At 48.2% G+C, this 8,452-nt stretch overlaps 1 pseudogene; it reads left to right on the top strand.

The window, feature by feature from the left end:
• Positions 1–475: 475 nt before the first annotated feature.
• LOC129475308 (high mobility group protein B1-like) lies at positions 476–8,452 on the top strand (annotated as a pseudogene).

Here is an 8,452-nt window from a genome sequence, read left to right as displayed (position 1 = left end):
GACATGCAATAAAGTAAAGTGCTATAAAACGAGGTATGTTTACACACACAAAGATTTTATAACAACTCATGGCATATATTGTGCCAGATAAGTGTTAGCTGCTGCTATTATCACTATTATAATATCTGGATTGGACTCATTATTTTTAAATGTGAGTTAGTCTCATTCCTTGAATTGGAAGGTTGAAAAAACTAACAAGAAATGTCAATACTTGTTTCATGCTTACTTTATGTGAGACACCATTCTAAATACCTTACAAGCATTGGCTTAATATTCATAACAGTATTATTAACAAGCTTAAGATTTGTTATTTTTCTCATTGTATAAATGAGGAAAGTGAGTTCCAACTCTAGCTATCTTCTTTGTTTAGACCTCAGGAAAAAGCAATCAATAGAACAACTATGGAATGAGGTGGGCCTATGTGTACTGAACATGTTGTTAATGAACAAGTTAAGAAGAGACTGTGCAAAGCAACATGAGTGATTCCATTGGTTTTAAGAAAAAGTTCAGGTTACAGAGTGGAGAGGGTGAGGAGGCTGCATCTGGCTCCCACTCTCACAGCCACTGCAGTACATTGAGCTCCATAGAGACAGCTCCAGGGCAGGTGAGAGCCAAACAGGCACTGGGTGATTCTGCCTTGCTGAGGAAAAATAACATAGGCAAAGGAGATCCTAACAAGCTGAAAGGTGAAACGTCATCACATCATATGCAATCTTTGTGCAAACTTCCTGGGAGGAGCACAAGAAGCAGCACCCAGATGCTTCAGTCAACTTCTCAGAGTTTCCTAAGAAGTGCTCAGAGAGGTGGAAGACCTTGTCTGCTAAAAAGAAACGAAAATTTGAAGACTCAGTAAGGGTGGACATGGCCCATTATGAAAGAGAAATGAAAATCTATATCCCTCCAAAAGCAGAGACCAAAATGAAGTTCAAAGATCCCAACACACCCAAGAGCCCTCCTTTGGCCTTTTTCATGTACTTTTCTGAGGATTGCCCAAAAATCAAAGAACACCCTGGCCTATCAGTTAGTGATATTGCAAAAAAACTGGGAGAGATGTGGAATTACACTGCTGAAGATGACAAGCACCCTTATGAAAAGAAGGCTGTGAAGCTGAAGGAAAAATATGACAAGGATATTGCTGCATTTGGAGGTAAAGGAAAGCCTGATGCTGCAAAAAAGGGAGCCATCAAGTCTGAAAAAAGCAAGAAAAAGAAGGAAGAGGACAAAATGAGGAATATGAAAATTAAAAAGGTAATAATGATGAATAAGTTGGTTCTAGCAGTTTTTTTATTGTCTATAAAACATTTAAGCCCCCTGTACACAACTCACTCCTTTCAAAGGAAAAAAATTAAAATATAAGCTGTACATTTTTAAACCTTACAGCGTCTTTGTGTGTGTGTGTGTGTGTGTGTATGTGTGTGTAGTTATCCCACTACCAAACGTGTCTTTAGATGGCCACAAACTGCCTGGTATGGTAAGGGGGTTGTAAATTGGTATGGGAATTTAAAGCAGGTTCTTGTTGGTGCACAGCACAAATTAGTTATATATGGGGATGGTAATTTTTTCATCTTCAGTTGTCTCTGGTGCAGCTTATATGAAATAGTTGTTCTGTTAACTGAATATCACTCTAATTGCAAAAAAAGTTGTAGCAATTTTGCTGACATTATGAATGCTTCTAATACAATTTTTAAAATTAGTATTGTAGTCCTTTCCATAGGTCTGAAATTTCATAGGTCTGAAAAAGTCCTTTTTCTTCTTGAAGGGAAACTAGTCTTTTGCTTTTGCCCATTTTGGATCACATGAATTATTACAGTGTTGATGCTTTCATATAGATAGCTGATAAAATGCTTTTGTCTACACACCCTGCATATCATGATGGAGGTAAATAAAGTTAAATTGAGATCGTTGTCATCCATAACTGAAGCTCAAAAATCTTAATCAGTTGATAAATTTCACATAGCCCACTTATATTTACAAACTGAAGAGTAATCAGTCTACTCACAGCATGGGATTATTGAGATCAAACATTTTGAAAGTCCGTCCTTTGAAGCACTAAATAGAAAAGTGTGTTCTAATCTTTACATGAGGGCCCTATGTTCTTTAACTCCCATTACCATATAATGGCAATTATATTTTGCAGTTCTGACATTAAAGAAGACTTGAGACTGTAGCCCCAAAAGGTGTGAGCTTAAAATATAAGACTGCCATATTAAATTTTTGGTTGATAGTCGTAAAGACTATGAAAATGCTGACTGTAGATGTTTTTTCCCATTTATCTAAATATGAACTGCTCAGGAAACTCAAAACTCTCCATTAAAAGTATTTTTAATTAATTGGACCAGCTTTTAAAATGAAGATGCCACGTTTAAAATAGGTTACATTTTCCTATATTACAGCTTGCCCCTTTATAAATCAAATAGATAGGAGGAAAGAAGATACAACCTTTGCAACTCAGTATGAATTATTTGATGTATTTAAATAATTTTTCTTTACAAAACCCAAACTCATTCATTAGTTATGTTTTTTTTTTTTTTTTTTTTTTTTTTTTTGAGACGGAGTCTCGCTCTGTCACCCAGGCTGGAGTGCGGTGGCGCGATCTTGGCTCACTGCAAGCTCCGCCTCCCAGGTTCACGCCATTCTCCTGCCTCAGCCTCTCCGAGTAGCTGGGACTACAGGCGCCCGCCACCACGCCCGGCTAATTTTTTGTATTTTTAGTAGAGACGGGGTTTCACCATGGTCTCGATCTCCTGACCTCGTGATCCGCCCGCCTCGGCCTCCCAAAGTGCTGGGATTACAAGCGTGAGCCACCGCGCCCGGCCTTCATTAGTTATGTTTATCTGCTTAGCAGTTTAGGGAAAAATTTGGAAATTTTGTTTATTTTGATATTATCATTTTCTTAAAGTGCCAGTATTTTAAAATAGCATTCTTGTAATTTTACATGCTTTTGTGAAGGAGTGCTATTTTGTTATATAATTTTGACTTGGATTATTTTCATTTACATTTGTTTATGTAATTTCAGGAGGGATAATGAACATCTGAGCCCTAGATGATACTAATAAACTAATAATTACAGAGATTTAAAAAACAGTTCAGCTACATATCTGTAAGTTTATACAAGAGTTCTGGAAGGATACACAATAAATTGGTAATAGAGACTGCCTCTGGACCGTAGGATTTTATATTTTTAGTACTATTGGGATATTTAACTAGGCATATGCATTACTTTTATTATTTTGAAACTAATTTCTTTTTTTTTTTTTTTTTTTTTTTTTTACAGACTGCAATTTTCTTTTTATTTTTTTTTTTTTTTTTTATTAATTTTTTTTGCATACAAAAACAATAAACATTTTCTAAAAATACATACAAACAAAAAGATGCGTATCAAACATATTAGGAAGGTTGCACATGGGAAGTCGGGGAATAGAAATGGGGGTGGGAGTTAAAATAAATGATAGAGGGACTTTATATGGATCAGTGATAATAACTCAATCCTCTATTTGACAAAGAAGAGGGAGAAGGAAGAGGAAGAAAAAGAAAGTGGGATAAAGGATCAGAAAGGGAGGAAAATAGAAAAAATTAGAGTATGACTCCAGAGTAGACCTGTTTTGTTGTCACTGAGTTGGTTGGTTGGTTTGTCTGTTGTATTCCTCATGTTTCGCCAAGTTGGCCAGACTGGTCTCGAACTCCTAGTCCGAAGTGATCAACCCGCCTCGCCCCCCAGAGTGCCGGGACCACAGGCGTGAGCCACCACGTCCAGCCCCCACATTGCTTCTGGCCTCCATGGTAGACCTCCCAGACGGAGCGGCCAGGCAGAGGAACTCCCCACTTCTACCCAGACACGGGGCGGCCGGGCAGAGGGGCTCCTCACTTCCCAGACGGGGCGGCCAGGCAGAGACGCTCCTCACTTCTTCCCAGACGATAGGTGGCCGGGCAGAGGCGCTCCTCACTTCCCAGACGATAGGTGGTCGGGCAGAGGCGCTCCCCACTTCCCAGACGATGGGTGGCCGGGCAGAGGCGCTCCTCACTTCCCAGACGATGGGCGGCCGGGCAGAGGCGCTCCTTATCTCCCAGACGATGGGTGTCCGGGCAGAGGCACTCCTCACTTCCCAGATGGGGCAGCCGGGCAGAGGCGCTCCTCACTTTCCAGACGATGGGTGGCCGGGCAGAGGCGCTCCTCACCTCCCAGACGATGGGTGGCCGGGCAGAGGCGCTCCTCACCTCCCAGATGGGGCGGCCGGGCAGAGGCGCTCCTCACTTCTTCCCGACGGGGCGGCCGGGCAGAGGCGCTCCTCACTTCTTCCCGGACGGGGCGGCCGGGCAGAGGCGCTCCTCACTTCTTCCCGGACGGGGCGGCCAGGCAGAGGCGCTCCTCACTTCTTCCCGGACGGGGCGGCCGGGCAGAGGCGCTCCTCACTTCCCAGACGGTGGGTGGCCGGGCAGAGGCGCTCCTCACTTCCCAGACGATGGGTGGCTGTGCAGAGGCGCTCCTCATTTCTTCCCGGACGGGGCGGCCGGGCAGAGGCGCTCCTCACTTCCCAGACGGGGCGGCCGGGCAGAGGCGCTCCTCACTTCTTCCCGGACGGGGCGGCCAGGCAGAGGCGCTCCTCACTTCTTCCCGGGTGGGGCGGCCGGGCAGAGGCGCTCCTCACTTCTTCCCGGTCGGGGCGACCGGTCAGAGGCGCTCCTCACTTCTTCCCGGACGGGGCGCCCGGGCAGAGGCACTCCTCACTTCCCAGACGGGGCGGCCGGGCAGAGGCGCTCCTCACTTCCCAGACGGGGCGGCTGGGCAGAGGCGCTCCTCACTTCCCAGACGGTGGGTGGCCGGGCAGAGGCGCTCCTCACTTCCCAGACGGTGGGTGGCTGGGCAGAGGCGCTCCTCACTTCCCAGACGATGGGTGGCCAGGCAGAGGCGCACCTCACTTCTTCCCGGATGGGGCAGCCGGGCAGAGGCGCTCCTCTCTTCTTCCCGGACGGGGCGCCCGGGCAGAGGCGCTCCTCATTTCTTCCCGGACGGGGCGGCCGGGCAGAGGTGCTCCTCACTTCCCAGATGGGGCGGCCGGGCAGAGGCGCTCCTCACTTCTTCCCGGACGGGGGCGGCCGGGCAGAGGCGCTCCTCACTTCTTCCCGGACGGGGCGGCCGGGCAGAGGCGCTTCTCACTTCCCAGACGATGGGTGGCTGGGCAGAGGCGCTCCTCACTTCCCAGACGGGGCGGCCGGGCAGAGGCGCTCCTCACTTCCCAGACGGTGGGTGGCCGGGCAGAGGCGCTCCTCACTTCCCAGACGGGGCGGCCGGGCAGAGGCGCTCCTCACTTCCCAGACGGTGGGTGGCCGGGCAGAGGCGCTCCTCACTTCCCAGACGGTTGGTGGCCGGGCAGAGGGGCTCCTCACTTCCCAGACGGTGGGTGGCCGGGCAGAGGCGCTCCTCACTTCCCAGACGGTGGGTGGCCGGGCAGAGGCGCTACTCACTTCCCAGACGGTGGGTGGCCGGGCAGAGGCGCTCCTCACTTCCCAGACGGTGGGTGGCCGGGCAGAGGCGCTCCTCACTTCCCAGACGGTGGGTGGCCGGGCAGAGGCGCTCCTCACTTCCCAGACGGTGGGTGGCCGGGCAGAGGCGCTCCTCACTTCCCAGACGGGGCGGCCGGGCAGAGGCGCTCCTCACTTCCCAGACGGTGGATGGCCGGGCAGAGGCGCTCCTCACTTCCCAGACGGGGCGGCCGGGCAGAGGTGCTCCTCACCTCCCAGACGGGGTGGCCGGGCAGAGGCGCTCCCCATCTTCCAGATGGGGCGGCGGCCGGGCAGGGGCTGCAATCCCAGCACCCTGGCAGGCCAAGGCAGGCGGCCGGGGGGTAGAGGCTGCCGCGAGGCCAGACCATGCCACCGCACTCCAGCCCGGGCAACACCGAGCACTGGGTGAGCGAGACTCCGTCTGTAGTCCCAGTACCTCGGGAGGCTGAGGCGGGCAGAGCACTCGGCTTCAGGAGCTGGCGACCAGCGTGGCCAAGATGGCGAACGCGTGCCTGCATCCAAAGGAGATAAGGCAGGCAGCGGTGGCGGGCGCCGGCAGTCCCAGGCAGTCCGCGGCGCGGGCAGCAGCAAGCCGAGTAGATTGTAGCCTGGGCCAGAGAGGGGAAAGAAGAAAGAAAGAAAGAAAGAAAGAAAGAAAGAAAGAAAGAAAGAAAGAAAGAAAGAAAGAAAGAAAGAAAGGAAGGAAGGAAGGAAGGAAGGAAGGAAGGAAGGAAGGAAGGAAGGAAGGAAGGAAGGAAGGAAGGAAGGAAGGAAGGACTAATTTCTTTTTTAATGCGCCCTTGTGAGGGACCCAAAGCCAGAGGCACCCTGTTAAGCTGTGCCCAGATTCTTGATCTGTAGAAATTAAGATGGTAAACATTGTTTTAAGCCACTAGGTCTTGGGGTAATTCATTAGGCAGCAATAGACAACTAACACAGATTATATCTCATCGTTGCATGCAGTCATTCCATAGAGTCAGAGACAGTGTACACTTTAGGGAACAATTTTACAACAGATATCAATTGTAAAACAACTCTGTGTCCAGCTATGGGAGGCATAATAGTATAGTGGCTAAGAGCAGGGACTCTGAAGTCAGACCACTGGGACTCGAATTCTGGTTCCATCCCTTATCAGCTAGATGACCTTGTGCCAGCTATGTGACCTCTGGGCTTCAGTTCTACATCTGCAGAACAGAGGTAATAATAAGAGCCACCTTATAAAGTGGCTGCAGGGAATAAACAATATAATACTTGTAAATTATTTAAAACATTACCTGATTAATAAGCATTTGATACATGCTGCCTATTATCATTCTTATGAGGATGATAAGAGAGGGTATAATTTTTGGTTTTGGACCACTGGGATATAAGAAAATAGTAAGAAGCAGGGAATTCATACACAGGGATCCTTCCTAATAACTCGCTCGCTCCTGGTTTATGACGGGATGTAAAAGATGAGAAGACCGCAGTGTGTGTATACTCTAGAAAGAGAAAAAAAATCCTTATATTTTTGGAAAATATAAGACCTGTGGTGAATGGAGAAAGGCAGGGAGATGCAGCATATGATGCAAGGGTTCTGCATTCCTGTGGGATAGGAAAATTTGTGAGCTGATGTTAAATGTACAGGTCTAGAGAATGTCCATAGGAAGCACTGCCCAGCTGTTGACAGACACAATGCATGTGTGTATACTAAGTGGAAGGGTGAGATGAAGGAACAACAACAAAAAACATTTCTTCTACCTTGTTACACTGAACTCTTCTCAAAGTCAGAGCCTCCTCCTTCTCCTTCATTTCTTCTTCTTTCTTCTTTCTTCTTCTTTTTTGTGACAGGGTCTTGATCTGTCACTCACGCTGGAGTGTAGTGGTGTGATCATAGCTCACTTCGGCCTCAAACTTCTGGGCTCAAGCAATCTCCTCACCTCAGCTTCCTGAATATCTGTGACTACAGGCATGCAATACCACACTGAGATAACATTTAAAAATTATTTTGTAGATATGGGATCACATTCCCCCCAAGGCTGATGTATGGCCCAGGCTAAGTAAAATAATTCCGCATTTATTGTAATGCTGTCTTGACAAGTCCTACTGCTGGTAAGAAATATATAGGACAGGCCTAGAGAACAATGAACACATAGTAACGGCACTGATGGTTGTCTCTCCTCCTGGTCACATATTATTCTCAGCCATACCCAGCTTGATATAAAGTGTATATCCTTTTAGTAATATACAATAAAATATGCTATAACCAAAAAAAATCAATTATGCCAATACTTATTTAGGCCTACTGGTACAGAAACAAGAGACAACAAATGAATTGCTCAACACAGTGGTTTATCTCCCTTCACGGTTCTGTCTACTTTCCCCATGGTCTCAGCCACAGAGTTTTTGACTGCACAATATCCATTCCTAAAAATGGGACAGTTTTACATTACCTGAGTCATCACTCTCCCAACCACAGGCATCAGAGTGTGGAAAGAGATATCCTTTGCTTGAGTGAAAGAGAGAAAAGTGAGCATCAGACTTAACTTTGGATGCCAACACTAGATCTGCCACAGTAAAGTCCAGCAACAGGCAGACTCCACAGCTCCAGACCCCAGGCCAATACCCATGGACTAAGTTTCTAGGCTTGCCCCAGCACCAGGCTGGACACTACAACCCCAGACCCCAGGCTGATATGGTAGACTGAATCTCTGGTTTTCCCTACTGCCAGGCAAACCTCAGTGGCCCCAGGATCTGGACCACCCTCAGTGCCAAGCCAGCACCAGGCTTTGGGCATACACCAGTGCCAGGCAAGCCCCCCTCAGACCCAGTCTCCAGGCACGTCCAGGGCCAAAGCCAACCCCAGGACTCTAGGCCTCAAACTTCACCCAGCACCCTAGCACAGGACAGTATCCACAGCCCTAGTCTTCAGGCCAGCACCAATAAACCCATCCTCCAGGCCAGCCCCTGA

The sequence above is a fragment of the Symphalangus syndactylus genome, chromosome X (assembly GCF_028878055.3).
Source record: "Symphalangus syndactylus isolate Jambi chromosome X, NHGRI_mSymSyn1-v2.1_pri, whole genome shotgun sequence".
Classification (NCBI taxonomy): Eukaryota; Metazoa; Chordata; class Mammalia; order Primates; family Hylobatidae; genus Symphalangus; species Symphalangus syndactylus.
Note: the sequence above shows the minus strand (reverse complement) of the source record. Positions and strands in the feature narration are given on the sequence as shown.